Here is a 26,638-nt window from a genome sequence, read left to right on the forward strand (position 1 = left end):
TATTCGTAATTAATTCTGTTTCTTGAGTCTCTGTTTTGTTGAAGTATAATAATGAGTAAAAGTAAAGTTATTAGAAATCCTCTGAAGGCTTTTAAGAAAAGGAGAAATGTTGGAAAGCCAAAGGTATGTGTTATTACTGTAAACAATAAAGACGATGAAAATCCCCAACATAGCTTGTGTCCCAAAGAAGAAGACAGTTGGTGTAAATATAACAAAGGATTGCTAACTGGTGAAGTGTACACTCATAAGCATAGTCTGCCTCATGCAATAATGGAGGTGATAAAACCTATTTTCAGAGACTTAGCAGCACCTGAACTGTTGAAAAAGTGTATTCACGGAAAAACTCAAAACCCCAATGAAAGTGTAAATAGTGTTATATGGTCGAGAATCCCCAAGACTGTATTTGTTGGAATAGAAACACTTCACTTTGATGTGTATGATGCTGTTGCGACTTTCAATGATGGCAACATTGTAAGGTGCAAGGTATTTAGAAATATGGGAATGAAGATAGGTTCTAACATGGTACGAGCGATGCTTGCTTTAGACAAGGAACGCCTTCGGGCTGCAGACAGGGCTGTAAAGAGTCTAGAAATACAAGCAAGAGTAAACAGGAGGAGGAACAAGAGGAAGCTGGAGGAGGAGTTTGCAGAGGATGAAGATAATCCATCCTATGGACCTGGAATGCACTAAAAAGTTAATCCAATCTTTGTCGCTCGATTCCCAAAACTTTTATTTTCTCATACTAATTAGATGTTTTCTAAGGATCTTCCAAACATATTTGTTTCAAACTTTCAGTAAATGTTACACAGTACCTTCTGCATAATTTAACACAGCCTTTTTCCAAAAAATTGTATATTTTTGAATATATAAATAAAAAATTGCAAAAAAATGTTGTGAATTTTCATTACAATTGAAAAAAAATCATCTTTAATAACTGAACTAGAATTTTGTAAAATCCCTGTGTTAAGTTGTAGCCCATATTCCAATAAATAATCTGTAAAAAGTTCAACTTCCTACCTCAAATACTTTGTGAGGAAAGATGTAATTTATAAGCGTTATTTTAACATTGCAAGTATAGGGCGTTCCGGAGCCCCTTAACTGTTCTTTTCATCATATTCGAAAGTTCAGGTGCATTTTTATTTTATTTTATTCTCTGTTCAGAGGAGCAGTATAGGCTGTTTCAGATCCAGCCCATTACAGAGCCATAGTCGTCATCGGTCGGATACCATGCCCGTTGGTAGTAAGAAAGAGAGCTTCCCAATTGGGAATAAGCAAGAAGAGATTGCCAGTATCGGCATTTACCCTATAACGAACAGAACCCCCACCCCCGGAAGCCACGGTCGGAACCAGAGCGCTGAAACTATTTTTTTTTATTTATGTCTGGGACAGTAATCTATTTTTCTTACTGAAATAAGCAACTGGGAGAGATTTGTTGTCAAAATCTTCTGTTTATTTCTTCTTTATTCTTTCTCTGTAAGGATAGGACGTGGAAGGTAAATGGAAACGGCGATATAGATCGGTACTGTACAACAGAACAGAGTTACGGTGCAAAAACTTGCTCTGGAAAAATTTCACCTCTTGCGCTGCTCGCTACAAAAATCGGGTGCAGTGGGAGAGAAAGCCATTAGTCAGGCAAATGGATTGCCCCAAGGCAGCGCTGCGGAAATGTAATACATGGTGCGAGGTACGTCACAGCCGTTCTGGTGGCTGGCCTGGATTCTAGAAACACGTAATGGCTCAAGGCTGGTGCCTGCAGCTTGCGTTTCGCAAGTTTCGACTGTGGAGCGCAGGTAACACGTTAACTCAAACTCTCGCTGCAGGGAGCAGTTGCTCAAGATTCCAGGGATCAGGAACCGAATCATTACTGAGGCAGCAGAGATACTCCGCCCGTTTGCGAGAACAGAGTTCCAAGTATCAAAGAGTGAGATCAGAAACCACAAAGTGCTAAGTGACTGCACGACACAGACACAGACACACACAGACACAGACACACACACACACATACATACAGAGAGAGAGAGAGAGGGGGGGGGGCGGCAGGGAGAGAGAGAGAGAGAGAGAGAGAGAGAGAGAGAGAGAGAGAGAGAGAGAGAGAAGCTAGATCCTTATCTTATAGATCTGTGTTTACGTCCTATATGACAAATATGATACTGCGTGAAGAGTTTGACAGAGCACTGAAAGACCTGAGTCGAAACAACGAAACAAGGCCCTGGGAGTAGAAAACATTCCACTAGAACTACTGACAGCCTTGGGAGAGCCAGTCCTGACAAAACTCTACCATCTGGTGAGCAAAATGTATGAGACAGGCGAAATACCCTCAGACTTCAAGAAGAATACAATAATTGCAATCCCAAAGAAAGCAGGTGTTGACAGATGTGAAAATTACCGAACTATCAGTTTAATAAGTCATGGCTGCAAAATACTAACACGAATTCCTTACAGGCGAATGGAAAAACTGGTAGAAGCCGATCTCGCGGAGGGTCAGTTTGGATTCCGTAGGAGTATTGGAACACGTGAGGCAATACTGACCCTACGACTTATCTTAGAAGCTAGATTAAGGAAAGGCAAACCTACGTTTCTAGCATTTGTAGACTTAGAGAAAGCTTTTGACAATGTTGACTGGAATACTCTCTTTCAAATTCTGAAAGTGGGAGGGATAAAATACAGGGAGTGAAAGGCTATTTACAATTTGTACAGAAACCAGATGGCAGTTATAAGAGTCGAGGGACATGAAAGGGAAGCAGTGGTTGGGAAGGGAGTGAGACAGGGTTGCAGCCTCTCTCCGATGTTATTCAATCTGTATATTGAGCAAGCAGTAAAGGAAACAAAATAAAAATTCGGAGTAGGTATTAAAATCCATGGAGAAGAAATAAAAACTTTGAGGTTCGCCGATGACATTGTAATTCTGTCAGAGACAACAAAGGACCTGGAAGAGCAGTTGAACGGAATGGACAGTGTCTTGAAAGGAGGATATAAGATGAACATCAACAAAAGCAAAACGAGGATAATGAAATGTAGTCGAATTAAGTCGGGTGATGCTGAGACACTTAAGGTAGTAAAGGAGTTTTGCTATTTGGGGAGCAAAATAACTGATGATGGTCGAAGGAGAGAGGATATAAAATGTAGACTGGCAATGGCAGGGAAAGCGTTTCTGAAGAAGAGAAATTTGTTAACATCGAGTATAGATTTAAGCGTCAGGAAATCGTTTCTAAAAGTATTTGTATGGAAGTGAAACATGGACGATAAACAGTTTGGACAAGAAGAGAATAGAAGCTTTCGAAATGTGGTGCTACAGAAGAATGCTGAAGATTAGATAGGTAGATAGATCACGTAACTAATGAGGAGGTATTCAATAGAATTGGGGAGAAGAGGAGTTTGCGGCACAACTTGATTATAAGAGGGGATCTGTTGGTAGGACGTGTTCTAAGGCATCAAGAGATCACCAATTTAGTATTGGAGGGCAGCGTGGAGGGTAAAAATCGCAGAGGAAGACCAAGAGATGAATACAATAAGCAGGTTCAGAAGTATGTAGGTTGCACTAGGTACTGGGAGATGAAGAAGCTTGCACAGGATAGAGTAGCATGGAGAGCTGCATCAAACCAGTCTCAGAACTGTAGACCACAACAACGACAAAGAAAAATTTGTCACTGTTTTCTTTTGTCGTACTTTCTGAATCCGTAAGACTGTGGTGAAGTACCATCCTGGCTCTAAGCCAAGTCGTTGCCCGAAAGTGCCCTTCTGCCCCCCCCCCCCCCACCATCTGTTAGTGGCTGGAGAAACTTGATTATTTCGAGCTGTTTACAAATACAAAGTTTGGATAAAAATTTGGAAACTTCAAAAACACAACACTTAACCGTGTAAGAAAACCGTTTGCATCCAAAACAGTTTCTAGTCGCCTTGGAATGAGGTCTGTATGGTTTTCAAGATAAAAGTGTTTAACTCGCCCTGAAAATAGTGGCAAGTTCAGGTAACAACGATGAATGTGGCTAATGATCACGATTCTTTCCCTCCAAATTAGACCACAAAGGCTTAATAATATTGACGTCTGGTGGTTGTGGCTGCCAGTGCAAATGCAACAACCCATCCCCATGCTCACGTAACTAGTACTGGACTATGTGAGCTGTGTCAGCAGGGGCCCTTACTTCTTGGAACATAGCATCACCACTGGGGAAAAAACATTGCACACTGGGATGGGCCTGAGCAGCTAAAATGGTCACATAATCTTTGGCAGTAATATGACTTTGCAGAGTATACGGGAGGCCCATGGAATACGACGATATTGCTGCCCATATGATCACTAAGCGCACACAAAGTTTCACTCTTGGAACGCAGACTCGATCACAGGTTGGCAACAGTGTGAAACGAGACACATCCGGCCAAATTACTATCTCCCATTGCTCCATAGTCCATGTTTTATGGCACCGGCACCATTTGTTTCAATGATGAGTGGTTTTGGAAATTAACCTCGCCCTTGCGATTCACAACCTATGGAGCTCCTTTCGTGTTGTCTTGGTGCTGACAGGGTTCGCGAGTGCAACATCCAGTTCTGCAGTGTCTTAAAGTTGTCGTCCTTTTTTCTCATCACAATCCAGTCACCGTCTGTCACGACTACTCAACACACACATGCGTCAGCGTTGTGACTTAGCGGATGTTTTTCCATTTCCATTGGTGCCTTTTGAAACACCAAACACTTCGAGTATCTTCGTTACAAAAACCTTCACCACACGAGTAGCTATAATTCGTCCACGTTGGAAATCACTTAGCTCCGACATAATGCACCCTCAACTAGACAGAATAGCGTCATTACCATGACGCTGACGGTTACCATGTATTGGGGACATTGCAGAAGTGCCGTTAGTGGACAAATGCAAAAGCGTAACCTGCAGGTTGGCTATCATCTTCACTTATGTTCAAGCAAGCATTTCTCCCGGTGTTTTCACGTATTTTTCCAACGCCTGTACATCCCCACTGCCTGTTGGTCACAATAATAATTATTGTAATATCTTTATTTTTTCACTATTTGTTTTACCGAACTATCAGTTTAATAAGTCACAGCTGCAAAATACTAACGCGAATTCTTTACAGACGAATGGAAAACTGGTAGAAGCGGACCTCGGGGAAGATCAGTTTGGATTCCGTAGAAATGTTGGAACACGTGAGGCAATACTAACCTTACGACTTATCTTAGAAGAAAGATTAAGAAAAGGCAAACCTACGTTTCTAGCATTTGTAGACTTAGAGAAAGCTTTTGACAACGTTAACTGGAATACACTCTTCCAAATTCTGAAGGTGGCAGGGGTAAAATACAGGGAGCGAAAGGCTATTTACAATTTGTACAGAAACCAGATGGCAGTTATAAGAGTCGAGGGGCATAAAAGGGAAGCAGTGGTTGGGAAAGGAGTGAGACAGGGTTGTAGCCTCTCCCCGATGTTATTCAATCTGTATATTGAGCAAGCAGTAAAGGAAACAAAAGAAAAATTCGGAGTAGGTATTAAAATTCGTGGAGAAGAAGTAAAAACTTTGAGGTTCACCGATGACATTGTAATTCTGTCAGAGACAGCAAAAGACTTGGAAGAGCAGTTGAACGGAATGGACAGTGTCTTGAAAGGAGGATATAAGATGAACATCAACAAAAGCAAAACGAGGATAATGGAATGTAGTCAAATTAAATCGGGTGATGCTGAGGGGATTAGATTAGGAAATGAGACACTTAAAGTAGTAAAGGAGTTTTGCTATTTGGGGAGCAAAATAACTGATGATGGTCGAAGTAGAGAGGATATAAAATGTAGACTGGCAATGGCAAGGAAATCGTTTCTGAAGAAGAGAAATTTGTTAACATCGAGTATAGATTTAAGTGTCAGGAAGTCGTTTCTGAAAGTATTTGTATGGTGTGTAGCCATGTATGGATGTGAAACATGGACGATAACCAGTTTGGACAAGAAGAGAATAGAAGCTTTCGAAATGTGGTGCTACACAAGAATGCTGAAGATAAGGTGGGTAGATCACGTAACTAATGAGGTGGTATTGAATAGGATTAAGGAGAAGAGAAGTTTGTGGCACAACTTGACTAGAAGAAGGGATCGGTTGGTAGGACATGTTTTGAGGCATCAAGGGATCACAAATTTAGCATTGGAGGGCAGCGTGGAGGGTAAAAATCGCAGAGGGAGACCAAGAGATGAATACACTAAGCAGATTCAGAAGGATGTAGGTAGCAGTAGGTACTGGGAGATGAAGAAGCTTGCACAGGATAGAGTAGCATGGAGAGTTGCATCAAATCAGTCTCAGGACTGAAGACCACAACAACACAACAACATTTGTTTTACAAGCATATAAGATTAAAAACAATTGATTTTGGATATATAACATCTAAAGCTTTTGTATTTAGTTTCTGTAAATATTTTTGAAAGGTAGCTGCTGAAAATAAATTGAAAATTTGTGGTAAGGTGTTATGGGACCAAACTGCTGAGGTCATCGGTCCCTAAGCTTACGCACTACTTAATCTAACTTTAACTTACACTAAGGGCAACACACACACACACACACACACACACACACACACACACACACACACACACACACATGCCCGAGGGAGGACTCGAACCTCAGACGTGGGCAGCCACGCGGGTTGTGACAAGGCGCCTGCTGAAAATAATTTTGCCGTCAATACTACTATAGTAGTAATAACGGTGTTTAAAAGCAGAGTAGAACGAGAAGCTCGTGATTTTTGGACTCTTGTAATTCATAGGAATACACAAATACAAGTAACTTGGGAATCAAATAAATAGGAAGTGCAGGGAAGCTAAGGCAAAATGGCTGAAGGAAAAATGTCAAGAAATCAAAAAAGAAATGACTGTCGGGAGGACGGACTCAGCATACTGAAAAGTCAAAACGACCTTTGGTAAAATTAAAAGTAAGGGCGGGAACATTGATAGTGCAATGGGAATGCCACTGTTAAATACTGAAAAGAGAGCGCATGTGTGGAAAGAGCACATTCAAGGACTCTACGAGGGGGAAGACTTGTCTAATGACGTGATAGGAGGAGAAACAGGAGTCGACAGGAAAGAGGTAGGGGATCCAGTTTTAGAGCAGAATTTAGAAGAGTTTGGGACGACTTAAGATCAAATAAGATAGAAGGGACAGATAACATTCCATCGGAATTTCTAAAATCATTGGGGGGAAGTGGAAACAAAAAGACTATTCACGTTGGTGTGTAGAATGTGTGACAGTGAAGATATACCATCAGACTCTGGGAAAACATCATCCACACAATTTCGAAGATATCAGGAGCCGCCAAGTTTGAGAATTATAACGCAATCAGCTCAACGTCTCATGCAGACAAGTTGCTAACAAGAATAGTGTACAGAAGAATGGAAAAAAACTGAAGATCTTTTATATGACACTCAGTTTGGCTTTAGGAACGTTAAAGGCACCAGACAGGGAGTTCTCACGTTACCGTTGATAATGAAAGCAGGACTAAAGAAAAATCAAGATACCTTCCTAGGATCTGTCGACCTGGATAAAGCGTTCGACAATGCCGAATTGTGCAAGATGTTCGAAATTCTGAGCGAAATAGGGGTAAGCTATATGGAAAGCCGGATAATAAGCAATACATACAAGAACCAAGAATGACTAATAAGGCCAGGAACGAAGTACTACAATTAAAATGTGTGTAAGACAGGGATGTAGTCTTTCACCCCTAAAGTTCAATCTATAAGTCGAAGAAGCAGTGACGGAAATAGGGGAATGTTGGAGCGCTGGCTTAAAATTCTGGGTGAAAAGATATCAATGATAAGATTCGCTGGCGACGTTGCTATCCTCAGTGAAAGTGAAAATAGATTGCAGGATCTGTTGAACGGAATGAACAGTCTAATGAGTACAGAATACAGAGTGACAGTAAATCGAAGTAAGACGAAAGGAATGGGAAGTAACAGAAATGAGAACATATAGAAACTACCATCAGAATTGAAGATCGCTAAATAGACGAAGTTAGGGAATTCTGATATCGAAGCAGCAAAAAAGCCCATGCCGGAAGTAGTGAAGAGCACATAAGAAAGGAGAAAAGCTCTCACAAGAAGAGCATTCCTGGCCAAGAGACAAGACATTCCTGAGAACGTACGTTTGGAGCATAGCACTGTATGATAGTGAGACATGGACTGTGGGAAAAACTGAAAGAAGAGAATCGAAGCATTGAGACGTGGTGCTACAGAGGAATGTAGAAAATTAAATGGACTGATAAGGTAAGGAATGAGGACGTTCTCCTCAGAATCGGCGAGGAAAAGATTGTATGGACAACACTGACAAGAAGATGGGGCAGGGTGATAGGACAAATGATAGGACATCTTTTAATTCATCAGGGAGTAACTTCCATTGCAGTAGAGGGAGCTATGGAGGGTAAGAACTGTAGAGGATGACAGGGATTGGAAGGCTTCCAGCAAATAATTGAGGACATTGGTTAGAATTACTATAGTGAGATGAAAAGATTGGCACAGGACAGGAGCTCGTGGTGGGCTGCATCAAACCATTGAGAAGACTGATGCCTCAAAAAAAAAAAAAAAGTGTCTTGCGTTTATGATTCGCCTGAAGAATGGGGTATTCGAGGTACAGACCGAAATTATGGTACAAAAGTATGCAAATGTTGTGCGAACAGATTAGCAGCTGCACTGTAAAGGAGAACAGATGTGAGAACGCAAGGAATTCACTGTGAATACTTCCGCATGTTAGTCCGCAGCTCGTGGTCGTGCGCTAGCGTTCTCGCTTCCCGTGCCCGGGTTCCCGGGTTCGATTCCCGGCGGGGTCAGGGATTTTCTCTGCCTCGTGATGACTGGGTGTTGTGTGATGTCCTTAGGTCAGTTAGGTTTAAGTAGTTCTACGTTCTAGGGGACTGATGACCATAGATGTTAAGTCCCATAGTGCTCAGAGCCATTTTGAACTTTCGTATGTTAGTGGCTCGTGTGAAGGATTGACGCACTTGAAATACGAGCCAGTACAGCTCAGTGAAGTCTCTGTATATACCAACGAAGATGAGGTGGAAATGGTACTCATCTACTGAGAATATAAGTTAGCCGAACAGCAGTTGCAGAAGTTTTTTCTTATTTACAATACGGGTACGTGTATTACCCTTTCCCATAGTACCTCAGTGACACTTTTCCCACTTGTACTTCATTCGGTACTGTGGGGATTTACGCGGTTTAATAGATATCTCATTTTCAGGGCCTTCCTTTGTGTCCCATATTTCTGTACAGGCCCTGAGATATTGACTCTGTTGCTACCACTGTTCCATAGTCGTCATTAATCATATTTGCCTCAGTATTCTGAAAACCTGAAGCCGTCCCATGCAGGAAAATCGCGAAAACTATGAACTTGTTGTCTGAAGCTTCCTGGCAGTAAAACTGTGTACTGGACCGAGACTCGAACTCGGGACCTTTGCCGTTCGCGGGCAAGTGCTCTACCAACTGAGCTACCCAAGCACGACTCACGCCCCGTCCTCACAGCTTTACTTCCGCCAGTACCTCGTCTCCTACCTTCCAAACTTTACAGAAGGCAAAGTTCCCGAGTTCGACTCTCGGTCCGGCACACGGTCATAATCTGCCAGGAAGTTTCATATCAGCGCCCACTCCGCTGCAGAGTGAAAATCTCATTCTGGAAACATCCCCCAGGCTGTGGCTAAGCTATGTCTCCGCAGTATCCTTTCTTTCAGGAGTGCTAGTCCTGCAAGGTTCGTAGGAGAGGTTCTGTAAAGTTTGGAAGGTAGGAGACGAGGTACTGGCGGAAGTAAAGCTGTGAGGACGGGCCGTGAGTCGTGCTTGGGTAGCTCAGTTGGTAGAGCACTTGCCCGCGAAAGGCAAAGGTCCCGAGTTCGAGTCTCGGTCCGGCACACAGTTTTAATCTGCCAGGAAGTTTCATATCAGCGCACACTCCGCTGCAGAGTGAAAATCTCATTCTGGAAACATCCCCCAGGAGTGCTAGTCCTGCAAGGTTCGCAGGAGAGGTTCTGTAAAGTTTGGAAGGTAGGAGACGAGGTACTGGCGGAAGTAAAGCTGTGAGGACGGGCCATGAGTCATGCTTGGGTAGCTCAGTTGGTAGAGCACTTGCCCGCGAAAGGCGAAGGTCCTCAGTTCGAGTCTCGGTCCGGCACACAGTTTTAATCTGCCAGGAAGTTTCATATCAGCGCACACTCCGCTGCAGAGTGAAAATCTCATTCTGGAAACATCCCCCAGGCTGTGGCTAAGCCATGTCTCCGCAATATCCTTTCTTCGAGGAGTGCTAGTCCTGCAAGGTTCGCAGGAGAGGTTCTGTAAAGTTTGGAAGGTAGGAGACGAGGTACTGGCGGAAGTAAAGCTGTGAGGACGGCGCGTGAGTCGTGCTTGGGTAGCTCAGTTGGTAGAGCACTTGCCCGCGAAAGGCAAAGGTCCCGAGTTCGAGTCTCGGTCCGGCGCACGGTTTTAACCTGCCAGGAAGTTTCATATCAGCGCACACTCCGCTGCAGAGTGAAAATCTCATTCTGGAAATTGCTGTCTGTTCGTCCTTAGTTATGTCATGAACGCGAATGCCGATCAGTGGAGGGGGATCTGGCACATCGGGCGTTACATACTACTGTGACGGAGGGCAGGCAGTATATCTTCTTGGAGGCACGCTAAGTAAAGCGAGCCAAGGCCGGCGGCGAGGTGCAGTTCCGTCGCCTCGCCCACTACCGCGGCCGCCGCCGTCGCCGTTGAGTCACACTCACCGAGCGCCGGTGCTGCAACCAGCCAAGGCCGTACTTGCGAAGGCGCGTTGCGAAAGCGGAGCGCGCGCCGCCCCCGCACGGCACGCCGGCACCGAAGCCGCGAGCCGAGCACCGGGCCCACGGAGGAGCCAGAGCGCAGTGCGAGCGTCAGCAAGTCTTTCCTCGAGGTATTTCTCTGCAGTTTCTCCTCGTAATGGAGTGAAACGTCGCGCGGGATTAGCCGAGCGGTCTAGGCGCTGCGGTCATGGACTGTCCTGCTGGTCCCGGCGGAGGTCGGTCGTTCGAGTCCTCCCTCGTGCATGGGTGTGTGTTTGTCCTTAGGATAATTTAGGTTAAGTCGTGTGTCAAATTAAATCGGGTGATGCTGAGGGGATTAGATTAGGAAATGAGACACTTAAAGTAGTAAAGGAGTTTTGCTATTTAGGCAGTAAAATAACTGATGATGGTCGAAGTAGAGACGATATAAAATGTAGACTGGCAATGGCAAGGAAATCGTTTCTGAAGAAGAGAAATTTGTTAACATCGAGTATAGATTTAAGTGTCAGGAAGTCGTTTCTGAAAGTATTTGTATGGAGTGTAGCCATGTATGGAAGTGAAACATGGACGATAACCAGTTTGGACAAGAAGAGAATAGAAGCTTTCGAAATGTGGTGCTACAGAAGAATGCTGAAGATAAGGTGGGTAGATCACATAACTAATGAGGAGGTACTGAATAGGATTGGGGAGAAGAGGAGTTTGTGGCACAACTTGACCAGAAGAAGGGATCGGTTGGTAGGACATGTTTTGAGGCATCAAGGGATCACAAATTTAGCATTGGAGGGCAGCGTGGAGGGTAAAAATCGTAGAGGGAGACCAAGAGATCAATACACTAAGCAGATTCAGAAGGATGTAGGTTGCGGTAGGTACTGGGAGATGAAGAAGCTTGCACAGGATAGAGTAGCATGGAGAGCTGCATCAAACCAGTCACAGGACTGAAGACCACAACAACAACAACAACAAGTCGTGTGTAAGCTTAGGGACTGATGACCTTAGCAGTTTAGTCCCATAAAATTTCAGACACATTTGAACATTTTTTTTGAAGTGAAACGTGAACCATTAACAGTTCAGGCAAGAAAAGAATAACAACTTTTAAAATATGATGCTTTACAAGAACACTGAAGATTAGATGGTTACATCGCGTAACTAATGAGGAGGAACTTCTCAGCACAAGGGAGGAAAGAAACTTGTGGGACAACGTCACTAAAAGAAGGGATTGGTTGATAGGATGCACTATGAGGCATCAAGGAGTTGTTAATTTGGTGTTTGAGGCAAGAGTGAGGGGGGGGGGGAGGATTGTAGAGGGAGACCATGAGGTGAATGCAGCAAGCATGTTCAAATGGATGTAGGTTACAGTAGTTATTCGGAGATGAAAAGGCTTGCACAGGATAGACAAGCATGCACAGCTGCACCAAACCAGTCTTCAGATTGAAAAACCTCCACACGACACTCCGTATCATTCATTGAGTTGTTTCGGGGAAGAGACCAAACAGCGAGGTCATCGCTCTCATCGGATTAGGGAAGGATGGGAAAGGAAGACGGCCGTGCCCTTTCAAAGGTACCAGCCCGGCATTTGCCTGGAGCGATATAGGGAAATCACGGAAAACCTAAATCGGGATGGCCGGACGCGGGATTGAACCGTCGTCCTCCCGAATGCGAGTCCAGTGTGCTAACCACTGCGCCACCTCGCTCCGTCCGTATCATTCATAACAATTAAACTCGGCGATCGAACAAAGTACTAACCATAAATTTAGTACAGGTTAGACTGGTCACATGTTGTGCTTCCCAAGAAACACGTTCTGGTAACTCGTATTTTCACATGTACCACTAGAGTGCACCCTCGACGATGTAAATAAGTTTGTATTCTTGTATTTATTGTCTTGTCTTTGACTTTAGCTATGTGGGTTAGCACTTTCTTCCGACGCCCCCTCAAATTTCGACGCTCACTAAGAGTTGTCCAAATTCACTTAGACCTGGAGGACGTTTACAATTGTGTGCAAGTAACACGTAAGAAACACTCATTTATTTCAACTGACTCAACAGTGATTCTTGGGACTACGTTGCATATTGTACAAACGAAATGAAACACTTTTTTCACTTCTTTCAGAAAATTTTATTTTTGTACGATCTGAGTCCCCCCCATGAACCATGGACCTTGCCGTTGGTGGGGAGGCTTGCGTGCCTCGGCGATACAGATGGCCGTACCGTAGGTGCAACCACGACGGAGGGGTATCTGTTGAGAGGCCAGACAAACATGTGGTTCCTGAAGAGGGGCAGCAGCCTTTTCAGTAGTTGCAGGGGCAACAGTCTGGATGATTGACTGATCTGGCCTTGTAACATTAACCAAAACGGCCTTGCTGTGCTGGTACTGCGAACGGCTGAAAGCAAGGGAAAACTACAGCCGTAATTTTTCCCGAGGACATGCAGCTTCACTGTATGAGAGCTGCATCAAACCAGTCTCAGGACTAAAGACCACAACAACAACAACGATCTGAGTCTCGTGTCATCAGCCCAGTTCCTATACACATGTGATTCCAAAGATGTCAACAAATCAAAGATAACTACATATCAGCTTCTTAATATATCACTTCAGTGGATAATTTCAATTATCAAACTATTACATATCTTTTTTACAACCTTAAGACGTCTATTAGGACAATATATACTCTGTTACTAAGCTCCACTGGAATGAACGACGTACACGGGTACGAGTAATTACTTATTTATGAATGAAATCTCTTAGATTATCAGCTTGACCCGTATGCAGAAGTTACTGCATTATCTAACAGTGGTGAATAATTTAGTTGAGTCTGCTCGTTCAGAAGTAAAGATCTATTTGATTTAAATTTCTAATAGAGTCAATTTGCACCCTTTGCCTCGGTGTATAGGACTTCTACATCTATTGCAAATTTGCACATGACCTACAAACATTAGATAGAAGTTTCTTCAATTTCAAGGATAAAAAACCTGCCACAGTGAAAAGTAGGGTTTATAAGGCATTATGCCAAGAATGTCAGTCCTCGTAAAGACTGGGCGGTCAGACGTCTTGGCTCAAAGAACACCACAAGTTCTGGATACTGAAGAAGTCAGATCCATCCTTTACGGAACATTGTCTGGACCAGAAGCACAATTGTTTAATAGATATTGAAGTTCTACACTTACTTATGGCGGCAATACTGACAACAATGGACAGATATAAGAAAGAAGTAAGTATTCTTGAGCTATTTTATTTGTGATGGATATTCTGAACTTGACAGTTGCTGAGGACCGCTGTTGATGAATACAACCAACCATTTTTTTTTTAACATTTCCACTACCAGTTACTGTCTAAAACTGTCTCCTTAAAACGAATTTGTCCTATAGCCCTTAAATAATAAGTTCACTCTTCGAGTAAAATCATTCTTCTGTTATTAACAAATTGCACCGTTTTACGCATTCCTTAACTTAATTTATATCTTTCCTTAATAGGAAATGAATTGGCTCTGAGCACTATGGGACTTAACATCCAGAACTTAGAACTACTTAAACCTAACTAGCCTAAGGACATCACACACATCCATGCCCGAGGCAGGATTCGAACCTGCGATCGTAGCGATCGCGCGGTTCCAGACTGTAGTGCCTAGAACCGCTCGGCCACTCCGGCCGGCTAGGAAATGAATTAAAGTTTGCTTAGTGGCTGGTGTTTGCATTTTAAACAAAAACATCGAATGTAAAGGACAAGTGTCAAGCTGAAACTGACATGAAATCTTTATGTACCACAGTAATTTGTTTAGAATATGTAAGCCTTTTGTTCTGTAACAGTTGGTGCATAGTGAAGAATAAGCATAAGTATCAAAGTCAGACGACACGCCATTCGTTGGACCAGATGTAAGCGTATGAAATTGTTCCACTTTGTATCTAATCAAATGCGGACACATTTGCATGTTTTTCGTGCGCGCATAACATACAAAATGGCGCTTTACACGCTAAGTCTTGCACAGTGCAGGATTGAATGGCGTGCTGCTGACGAATACAATGCTGTTCAAATGGTTCAAATGGCTCTGAGCACTATGCGACTTAACTTCTGAGGTCATTAGTCGCCTAGAACTTAGAACTAATTAAACCTAACTAACCTAAGGACATCACACACATCCATGCCCGAGACAGGATTCGAACCTGCGACCGTAGCGGTCGCTCGGTTCCAGACTGTAGCGCCTAGAACCGCACGGCCACTCCGGCCGGCTACATTTCTGTAAAGGCGGGTACATACTAGGCCAACGAAGGCCAACGAACGACAGCCAACCGCTTCGCTGGCCGATATCTGCTTAGTGCGTATGGGCGGCAAATCGGAGTCAACGAAGCGGTTGGCCTTGGTTGCGGTTCGGTCAGCTGGCGGTTGGTTGGTTCAGACCCCTCTCCTAGTGTTGACGGCGGATAGAATATTTGTTGGTTCAGAAGCGAATTGCTGTGTCTCTAGAACATGTGTGTACTTAAGGGGCTCCGGAAAGGCTCAAAATCATGAAAAGTTCAATTTTTACTTTTTTGCGTTTTCTGGATCTGCAGACTATTACCTTTTAATAGATATATAATTTATTCAATTCCGAAGACTACAACCATTTTTAAATTTTTTTTGAAATGTGTTCTACATGGGCGTGACCCACTGTGGCGCTGTTAAACTGCTGTCAAATGGTGTTATTATTAACGTCCGTGTTCATCAGGTACATTTTAGTGATGTGAGATAAAGTATGTGTTGTGGCTAACCTGTGATGGTTCAATATATATCGCTGGTGTGATTGTCGATTGTTTCATGTTTATTTACTCTGTCGTTATCTCGAAAATATTCGTAATTAATTCTGTTTCTTGAGTCTCTGTTTTGTTGAAGTATAATAATGAGTAAAAGTAAAGTTATTAGAAATCCTCTGAAGGCTTTTAAGAAAAGGAGAAATGTTGGAAAGCTAAAGGTATTTGGAAATATGGGAATGAAGATAGGTTCTAACATGGTACGAGCGATGCTTGCTTTAGACAAGGAACGCCTTCGGGCTGCAGACAGGGCTGTAAAGAGTCTAGAAATACAAGCAAGAGTAAACAGGAGGAGGAACAAGAGGAAGCTGGAGGAGGAGTTTGCAGAGGATGAAGATAATCCATCCTATGGACCTGGAATGCACTAAAAAGTTAATCCAATCTTTGTCGCTCGATTCCCAAAACTTTTATTTTCTCATACTAATTACATGTTTTCTAAGGATCTTCCAAACATATTTGTTTCAGACTTTCAGTAAATGTTACACAGTACCTTCTGCATAATTTAACACAGCCTTTTTCCAAAAAACTGTATATTTTTGAATATATAAATAAAAAATTGCAAAAAAAATGTTGTGAATTTTCATTACAATTGAAAAAAAATCATCTTTAATAACTGAACTAAAATTTTGTAAAATCCCTGTGTTAAGTTGTAGCCCATATTCCAATAAATAATCTGTAAAAATTTCAACTTCCTACCTCAAATACTTTGTGAGGAAAGATGTAATTTATAAGCGTTATTTTAACATTGCAAGTATAGGGCGTTCCGGAGCCCCTCAACTTTTTCAGGAGAGCGAGAAGTCGCACTTGGTGTATTTTATTGACCGATTCCGCTCTTCAATTTAACAAGAGAATCATCAGAAACTCTGAAATTTACGGTTTAAAATACAGAAGTTTGTTCTTAAATTAAATAACACAGCCGGTCAATTAAACATACTGAGTACAACTTGTGGCTGCATTGAAAAACTTAATTTCAACAGTTGCTCTTTGTCCAGTAGGCGATGCCTGCTCTCGCAAGTTTGTGTATTTATTGTGCTTAAAAATATTGGGCTATGAAGTGGAATATGGAGAGAACATTAAAGCTGATAGAGTTTTATTGTGAAAGGAAATGTTTATGAGCCCTTACGTACTGCGATTATAGAAACAAATTGAAAAGATTAGACCCTTGGAGGGAAAGTGATCCGTTAGAAAGAAAAGTGTGCGCTGTGACAAAGAAAACTGAATCCTTATTGACATCCATTCGCCGTGAATAACAAAGAGAAACAAACAAAACTGTGAGTGATCATTAATCTTTCTGCTGTACGTACAGCTCTCCTACAAGATGTGTCATCTTTCGAAATTTTAGGGCCTACACAGTCAATAAAAATTCGAAATCGCTAGCTTTCATCCGGAAAAAAATTATGAAGTAGCCCATATTCCAATCCAGTTTTAAGTTAGACGTTAATTCTGTCCCATCATGCTGCTGCTTACATTTTAAAAGAGAGGTCACCCACCAGCGTATTTCTTGTTCTTCTTTTCCTGATGTTAAGGTTATTACAAGAAAATGAACACTGCACTTCAAATCCTCTTCTTTTCTCGCAAAATCTGCCCGTGAAATTGCAGTTCCAACGCAACTTTACAGCAATAGCAAAACGGGAGCAATGTCGGCAAATTATCAGAGCCAACTGCGTATCCAAATGGGCGAATCGCTTGGCGCTTCGTTTGGTGAGGATGAGAAATCGAACGTCAATGAATTGGTGACCAATGTTCGGCCGAATCCAATGTCTGCCGTTCGTTGACCTCCGTTGCGCCTCAATCGAAAGTTAACCATCTGAAGTGAGGCATTATAGCCTGAAATCGGAAATAGCACAAAATAAAGACTTTTTAAAAGTATTTTTCGCTTGTTGCATACTTCACCAACAATCTATAAACGGCTGCAGTGTCAAAGGAGTAAAGGAATGAAGCACATGTACAAGGAGACACCAAGTTTAATGGTTGGTGCAGTGGTTACACTCAAATATCACGTGAAGGCGGCAACAGGCTTTATTGAGACTGAAAAGCTTATGCCCACGAATCAGCATGGTTTTAGAAAGCATCGTTCGCCTGAAACTGAACTTGCCCTTTTCTCGTATGATACAATGCGAACTAAGGATGAAGGGCAACAGGCAGATTCAATATCTCTAGATATCCGGAAAGCATTTTGAGCCGAGGTGCCATTGTATTAGTAGACTGTTCTGTTTGGCGCCACTGGCTCACGTGTAGTATCGACTATACATCTTGCGGCCCCATTGCCAATATCTATGAGGAAGAGTTGGTGTCCTTAGAAGGTCTTTGCTTGCCGATATACAGGGTGATTCAAAAAGAATACCACAACTTTAAAAATGTGTATTTAATGAAAGAAACATAATATAACCTTCTGTTATACATCATTACAAAGAGTATTTAAAAAGGTTTTTTTTTCACTAAAAAACAAGTTCAGAGATGTTCAATATGGCCCCCTCCAGACACTCGAGCAATATCAACCCGATACTCCAACTCGTTCCACACTCTCTGTAGCATATCAGGCGTAACAGTTTGGATACCTGCTGTTATTTCTCGTTTCAAATCATCAATGGTGGCTGGGAGAGGTGGCCGAAACACCATATCCTTAACATACCCCCATAAGAAAAAATCGCAGGGGGTAAGATCAGGGCTTCTTGGAGGCCAGTGATGAAGTGCTCTGTCACGGGCTGCCTGGCGGCCGATCCATCGCCTCGGGTAGTTGACGTTCAGGTAGTTACGGACAGATAAGTGCCAATGTGGTGGCGCTCCATCCTGCTGAAATATGAATTGTTGTGCTTCTTGTTCGAGCTGAGGGAACAGCCAATTCTCTAACATCTCCAGATACTGTAGTCCAGTTACAGTAGCACCTTCGAAGAAAAAGGGACGAAAAACGTTATTGGCTGAAATGGCACAGAAAACTTTCACCTTAGGCGAGTCACGTTCATACTGAGTTGTTTCCCGCGGATTCTCAGTGCCCCATATACAGACATTGTGACGGTTGACTTTCCCGTTAGTGTGGAAAGCTTTCTGTTGAGCGGTCGCCATCTTAGCATCAATTGACGCTGACGCCTAGTCAACAGCGCCTCAAGCGAACAAATGTACAACTAAATGAAACTTTATAGCTTCCTTAATTCGCCGACAGATAGTGCTTAGCTCTGCCTTTTGTCGTTGCAGAGTTTTAAATTCCTAAAGTTGTGGTATTCTTTTTGAATCACCCTGCATATACGGGGTTCGCTGGCCCGAGGAGGGAGGCACCAAATTTGGGGATTGGGGGTAGTGTTGCGACAAGAATCAGTGAAAAGGTCCGAGCGGCCGAAGCCACGAGCTGCGCAATGAGGGCCTGCGCAGAGTAAAGATACCGGAGTACTTCACCGGGGTCAGCGGTGACTACAAGCAGCAGGCCGACATGCCGTCGGTTGGTTGGCAACATTCGTGTCCGACGACCGCTCGTGGCCTGGATGCCCTCTTCTACCTGGCGTTCATCGGCGCCACTCAGTAACCGCCGAGACGCTCCGTGGGTCCACGGAGCTGCTTGCTGATAAAGGGGAGTAACATTCTGTAATCCTCGTGTTGATTGGTGTCATTGTCTACCCGACATCCTAATTATTTTCTGCTTTGTATCCGACCCTCAGTTTTACTCGGTCGGCTCTTTGGTCGTAAATATAGACCGTAGTATTGTACTAGGCACTAGTTGTCGTTTGAAAATGTGTTCTGATATTGTATTTCCCTTCCTTTCTTGTTCATACCCCAACATTAATGTTTTAATGAATCAGCTCCTGGTCGGAAGTACTGTCGGGACAATTGTACCAAGGCACAGGTTGCCGTTAAATAACAGGGGTGTTGCGGTTAGATTTAGATGTTAACCGGTTCAATTCTTTGATTGTAATCGTATTTGAGATAATCTGAACTACCTGTTGTACTAAGCTGTGCGTTCCTGTCTTTGAAAGACCAGGTCATTATTGGTGTATTTTTAATTGGATCTTTTGGTTCTGCCGAGTCAGTTCTCTTGTAATAAGTGCTCATACGTAATGTTTTAAAACATTCCTTCAAAGTGTCCTTCATAACTGACAAGCGGTTTGACTTTTGACATACTAACAGCCAACTGTCACAAGGGCTGTAGTCAGAATAAGATTGTCAAAAGGGACGGGTTGGGACCCAGTCACACCTTGGTTGCTGATTGTAATGAAAAGGTTACTCGCTTTGAACCAAGCCTTATCATTGTCATAATTGCTTCCTAATTTGCTAAACGTTTAAGCAGAGGTGCGCATCGTAACCCTGAACCTTTTGACGTACAGGTCCCAAATTAAAAAGAGAAAAAAATTTATAACTATATATATGACGGTAGAATCTGTTCCCGAAAGAACAGTTACGGTGGCCGACCATGCAGCTTTGCTAGAAATGAAATGATAATTAATTGGACACCCTAGCTGCAAGCAGGCGTTGATACACTTCATTGGGGACATGTTGAAAATGTGTGCCCCGACCGGGACTCGAACCCGGGATCTCCTGAGTATGATGGGCAAACATCTATTAGGCGCACTACGAATGTAGTGGTGTGGACATGTTGGGAATGTGGATGTCACGGGGAGCGTGCAAGGGATCAGTCCCTGCAGACGCACTATCCTCTGTGCCCTCAGTGACTCAGATGGATAGAGCGTCGGCCATGTAAGCAGGAGATCCCGGGTTCGAGTCCCGGTCGGGGCACACATTTTCAACATGTCCCCAATGAAGTGTATCAACGCCTGCTTGCAGCTAGGGTGTCCAATTAATTATCATTTCAAAAAAATTTATGTTTGAGTAATTCAAACACTCTTGTCATCAATATTACTTATATGTTTTCATGTGATGCAGAAGGGCGTTAAATAAGAGAAACTGTGTCCAGCGCGGTAGTAAACACAGCTGTTTCACCCGATAACGGTCGGGCTGAAGGTCCAGGCCCTTGCAACTATTGTCATGTTGTTCCTGCTTTGCTTTCTCTTGTAAAAGCTTATCCATTTCACAAACTTGTTTAACTGCAAAGAAAACAAATTTATCATTACATATTGTTAAATAAACAGGTTGTGTGAAAAGAAAGTTACATTGGTGGGTTCTCTCTTCCACGTTTTCCTTAATACCAGTAAATATCACGTTCCATATTTGCCATGGTGCTCCCTTGCAGTGTTTTAACGAAGGTACGAGTACATAGAATACGTTCAAAGATACGTGAGTGGTTTGAAGACTTCTTAACTAACAGAACCCAGTACCTTGTCCTCGACGGCGAGTGTTCGTCAGAGACAAGGGTATCACCAGGAATGTTCATCAGGAGTGCCCCAGGGAAGTGTGATAGGACCCCTGTTGTTCTCTATGCACGTAAATGATTTAGCGGACGGGGTGGGCAGCAATCTGCGGATGTTTTCTCATATGCTGTGGTGTACGGTAAGGTGTCGAAGCTGAGCTACTGTAGGAAGATACAAGGGGACTTAGACAATAATTATAATTACTGTGATGAATGGCAGCTAGCTCAAAATGTAGAAAATGTAAGTTAATACGGATGAGTAGGAAGAACAAATCTGTAATGTTCGGTTACAGTATTACTAGTGCCCTGCTTGACACAGTCGTTTAAATATCTGGGCGTAACATTGCAAAGCAACATGAAATGGAACAAGCATGTGCGAACTGTGGAAATGGTCGACTTCGGTTCCTTGGGAGAATTTTAAGAGTGGTTTACCTGTAAAGGAGGCCGTATACAGAACGCTGGTGCGACCTGTTCTTGAGTACTGCGCCAGTGTTTGGGATCCGTACCAGGTCGGACTGAAGACAGACATTGAAGTAATTCAGAGGTGATAGGTTGGAACAATATGTAAGTGTTACGAAGATTCTTCGGGAAATCAAATGTTAATGTTTGGAGGGGAGGCGTCGTTGTTTTCGAGGAACACCGTTGTGGAAATTTAGATGGCTCTAAGCACTATGGGACTCAACATCTCAGGTCATAAGTCCCCTAGAACTTAGAACTACTTAAACCTAACTAACCTAAGGACATCACACACACCCATGCCCGAGGCAGGATTCGAACCTGCGACCGTAGCAGCCCCGCGGTTCCGGACTGCAGCGCCAGAACCGCACGGCCACCGCGGCCGGCCGGAAATTTAGAGAACCGACATTTGAAGCTGACTGCAGAACGATACTACTGCTGCCAATATACATTGCGCCTAAGGCCCACGAACATAAGATTCGAGAAATTTAAGTTCGTACGGAGGCATGTAGACAATCTTTTCTCCATCGCTCTATTTGCGAGTGGAACAGGAAACTACACTACTGGCCATTAAAATTGCTACACCAAGAAGAAATGCAGATGATAAACGGGTATTCATTGGACAAATAATTACACTAGAACTGATATGTGATTACATTTTCACGCAATTTGGGTGCACAGATCTTGAGAAATCATTACCCAGAACAACCACCTATGGCCGTAATAACGGCCTTGATACGCCTGGGCATTGAGTCAAACAGAGCATCCTCAGTCCGGAACCGCGTGACCGCTACGGTCGCAGGTTCGAATCCTGCCTCGGGCATGGATGTGTGTGATGTCCTTAGGTTAGTTAGGTTTAAGTAGTTCTAAGATCTAGGGGACTGATGACCACAGCTGTTAAGTCCCATAGTGCTCAGAGCCATTTTGAGCCAAACAGAGCTTCGATGGCGTGTACAGGTACAGCTGCCCATGCAGATTCACCACGATACTACAGTTCATCAGGAGTAGTGACTGGCGTATTGTGACGAGCCAGTTGCTCGGCCACCATTGACCAGACGTTTTCAGTTGGTGAGAGATCTGGAGAATTTGCTGCCAGGGAAGCAGTCGAACATTTTCCGTATCCAGAAAGGCCCGTACAGGACCTGCAATATGCGGTCGTGCATTATCCCGCTGAGATGTAGATTTTCGCAGGGATCGAATGAAGGGTAGAGCCACGGGTCGTAAAACATCTGAAATGTAACGTCCAATGTTCCAAGTGCCGTCAATGCAAACAAGAGGTGACCGAGACGTGTAACCGATGGCACCCCACACCATCACGCCGAGTGATATGTCAGTATGGCGATGACGAATACACGCATCCAATGTACGTTAACCGCGATGTCGCCAAACACGGATGCGACCATCATGATGCTGTAAACAAAAACTGGATTCTTGCGAAAAAATGACATTTTGCCATTCGTGCACCCAGGTTCGTCGTCGAGTACACCATCGCAGGCGCTCCTGTCTGTGATGCAGCGTCAAGGGTAACCGCAGCCACGGTCTCCGAGCTGATAGTCCATGCTGATGCAAACGTCGTCGAACTGTTCGTGCAGATAGTTGTTGTCTTGCAAACGTCTCCATTTGTTGACTCAGGGATCGAGACGTGGCTGCACGATCCGTTACAGCCATGCGGATAAGATGCCTGTCATCTCGACTGCTAGTGATACGAGGCCTTTGGGATTCAGCATGGCGTTCCGTATTACCCTCCTGAACCCACCGATTCCATATTCTGCTTACAGTCATTGGATCTCGACCAACGCAACGTCCAGATACGATAAACCGCAGTAGGCTGCAATGCGACCTTTATCAAAGTGATGGTACGCATTCCTCCTCCTTACACGAGGCATGATAACAACGTTTTACCAGGCAACCCCGCTCAATTGCTGTTTGTGTATGAGAAATCGGTTGGAAACTTTCCTAATGTGAGCACGTTGTAGGTGTCGCCACCGGCGCCAACCTTGTGTGAATGCTCTGAAAAGCTAACCATTTGCATATCACAGCATCTTCTTCCTGTCGGTTACATTTCGCGTCTGTAGCACGTCATCTTCGTGGTGTAGCAATTTTAATGGCCAGTAGTGTAAATTACTGGTAGTGATACAGGATACCCTCCGCCACTCACCGTACGGTGGCTTGCGGATTGTGTATGGAGATGTAGATCTTGAAGTTAAAAATTATTCTTTCGCGTCGCTGTGCTGCATGACGAATGTTTGTGCAAATGTAGCGTTGGGCGCTATGGGGCCCGAGGCAGGTGGGAAGGCCGAGGGGCACCGGTTGTGTTCGTGGGCGTTGGCGCGAGTACCGTCCGCTGTGCCAGGCTGCCGGCGGCCGCCGGCTAGCGACCTCGTCACACACCGCCTAACGGGAGCCCTAACGGGCCGCAGCGCGCAGCCCGTAGCGCCTGCGTACGTTAGTGTAGGCAGCCCGCGACACAACCACTTGGAGAGGCGGGCAAAGCGGCCGGTCCCTTGCTGCACACCGCACCTGGCACACGCCTAGCTAGCGGCGAGTGCTCTCGGAGCGACGCAGTCGGTTACGTCGGAGCCTGGAAGGCCGGTTCACACTAGACGCCAACGGAACGGAGCGGCAGGCGACGTCAGCGTCAAATGCTGAAGTGTTTACTGCAGGCGGAACGGCAGTGCAACGTCACTTCATTTTGTACTGTGCCAGACAGCTTTAATTGTTCATGAGACCCAGAAAATAGTAGATACAGGCTCCCAGGTAGATGCTATTTTCCTTGACTTCCGGAAGGCGTTCGATACAGTCCCGCACTGTCGCCTGATAAAGTAAGAGCCTACGGAATATCAGACCAGCTGTGTGGCTGGATTGAAGAGTTTTTAGCAAACAGAACACAGCATGTTGTTCTCAATGGAGAGACGTCTACAGACAAAGTAACCTCTGGCGTGCCACAGGAGAGTGTTATGGGACCATTGCTTTTCACAATATATAAAAATGTCCTAGTAGATAGTGTTGGAAGTTCCGTGCGGCTTTTCGCGGATGAAGCAGTAGTATACAGAGAAGTTGCAGCATTAGAAAATTGTAGCGAAATGCAGGAAGATCTGCAGCGGATAGGCACTTGGCATAGGGAGTGGCAACTGACCCTTAACATAGACAAATGTATTGTATTGCGAATACATAGAAAGAAGGATCCTTTATTGTATGATTATATGATAGCGGAACAAATACTGGTAGCAGTTGCTTCTGTAAAATATCTGGGAGTATGCGTGCGGAAGGATTTGAAGTGGAATAATCATATAAAATTAATTGTTGGTAAGGCGGGTACCAGGTTGAAGAAATGGCTCTGAGCACTATGCGACTTAACTTCGGAGGTCATCAGTCGCCTAGAACTTGGAAGTAATTAAACCTAACTAACCTAAGGACATCACACACATCCATGCCCGAGGCAGGATTCGAACTGTAGCGCCTACTGTCCCACTCCGTGGGAGAGTCCTTAGAAAAAGTAGTCCATCAACAAAGGAGGTGGCTTACAAAAGACTCATTCGACCTATACTTGAGTATTGTTCATCAGTGTGGGATCCGTAGCAGATCGGGTTGGCTGAGGAGATAGAGAAGATCCAAAGAAGAGCGGCGCGTTTCGTCACAGGGTTGTTTGGTAAGCGTGATAGCATTACGGAGATGTTTAGCAAACTCAAGTGGCAGACTCTGCAAGACAGGCGCTCTGTATCGTGGTGTAGCTTGCTGTCCAGGTTTCGAGAGGGTGCGTTTCTGGATGAGGTATCGAATATATTGCTTCCCCCTACTTATACATCCCGAGGAGATCACGAATGTAAAATTAGAGAGATTCGAGTTCGCACGAAGGCTTTGCGGCAGTCGTTCTTCCCACGAACCCTATGCGACTACAACAGGAAGGGAGGCAACGACAGTGGCACGTAAAGTGCCCTTCGCCACACACCGTTGGGTGGCTTGCGGAGTATAAATGTAGATGTAGGTAGATGTAGAGGTCACGCGATGCCGTCCATGATGCAAAATGTCGGAATATTGCATCAGAATTAAGAAACTGGAAATGATAAAATATATTAATAGCCAAACCAAACTTTGTAACGGATATTCCTGATAAAGATTGCATGGTTAACTGCTGAGAAGTTGAACAGCAGAAGAGTATCGTTGAAATATTCAAAACCTAGACATTTATTCTCTAGCGAAAGTATATGCATACAGACATATGAGACAATATTTATACGGAAATTCAATGAGCCCGTTTGTCTAATTCATCGTGTCTCATTTCCTTCCTGAGTGCCACACACCGCCAAAAGGAACCGTATTTTTCTCCTTCAATACAGCCAACTTTTTCACCATTAGAAAGAAGTTATCTAATGATTGCTTCATCAGTTTATGTTCTTATTTATAAACACTATAGATTTTTTTTTCTATCTACCTACCTAAATCATTTTTCGCTTTCAGATACCTGGCCTCTCTTTTTTCTGGAAGAATACTAAAAGGAAACAAGTAACCAAGTCGTCATGGAACATCATTTGTATCATAGAACCAGGCAAAACCATAAAATAAGGAATAACAAGACAGAAAATGGTAAAACCCACTAACGTCACGTGAGTGAGGACGTCGAAAACACGTTAAAGTCCGATGCTAATAAAAGCCCTCATCTCGCTCTCCATCCCTCCCCCTCCCGCACTCCCCCACCCCCTCCCCCCTCTGCCCTATCCTGCAGAAACTACACCAAAACTTCATTCCATGCAACCTTGACTTTCACTTTCCGTCTGGTTTTTTCCGCAACATGATGTGTGTATGCTGCCATATGAACTGCATTGTGCAATGATTAGACTTTCCGTTCCGTTCCGTTCCGTCGAGTCTGAACCTACCTTAATGGCTGGAGATAAACATAGCGTGGTGGTTCTCTCTGTATTCTCGCTACCAAGCTGTGCGTTTCGATCACGCCATCATCCGCTCCAGTAACTTCTTGTAATGTCGGCCCGCAGCCTGCATCAGTTATGAGAATTTTCGGTCCGTCTTCTGTTTCACAAACGAACTACGAGGGCTATTCGGAAAGTAAGCAACGATAGGTCGCCAAATGGAAACCGCAGTGAAAATCAAAACTGTTTTATTTGCAACAGTTAGCTACAACTCCCAGCTACTTATCTCCATAGTCTCCGATCCGACTTAGACGTTTCTCGTAGCGTCGTGCCAAATTTCCAATACCCTCTTCACAGAAGGCAGCCGCCAGCGCTTTCCGCCAATTCTCTACGCTGGCGTAAAGCTCGTTGTCCATGCCAAAATGTTGTCTTCAGAGCCAGTGGTTCATGTGAGCTGAGATGAAACTCAGAGGCAGACAATTA

At 43.9% G+C, this 26,638-nt stretch overlaps 1 protein-coding gene and 1 non-coding gene across 2 annotated transcripts in view; one reads left to right on the forward strand and one right to left on the reverse strand.

The window, feature by feature from the left end:
- LOC126253641 (protein Skeletor, isoforms B/C) overlaps window positions 1–26,638 on the reverse strand; it is a 749,163-nt gene that overhangs the window by 572,708 nt on the left and 149,817 nt on the right. The window lies entirely within an intron of this gene.
- Window positions 10,363–10,437, forward strand: Trnas-cga (transfer RNA serine (anticodon CGA)). Its single transcript has one exon. It is a non-coding gene; the product is annotated as a tRNA-Ser (tRNA).

Source organism: Schistocerca nitens, chromosome 4 (genome assembly GCF_023898315.1).
Source record: "Schistocerca nitens isolate TAMUIC-IGC-003100 chromosome 4, iqSchNite1.1, whole genome shotgun sequence".
In the NCBI taxonomy this organism is placed as follows: domain Eukaryota; kingdom Metazoa; phylum Arthropoda; class Insecta; order Orthoptera; family Acrididae; genus Schistocerca; species Schistocerca nitens.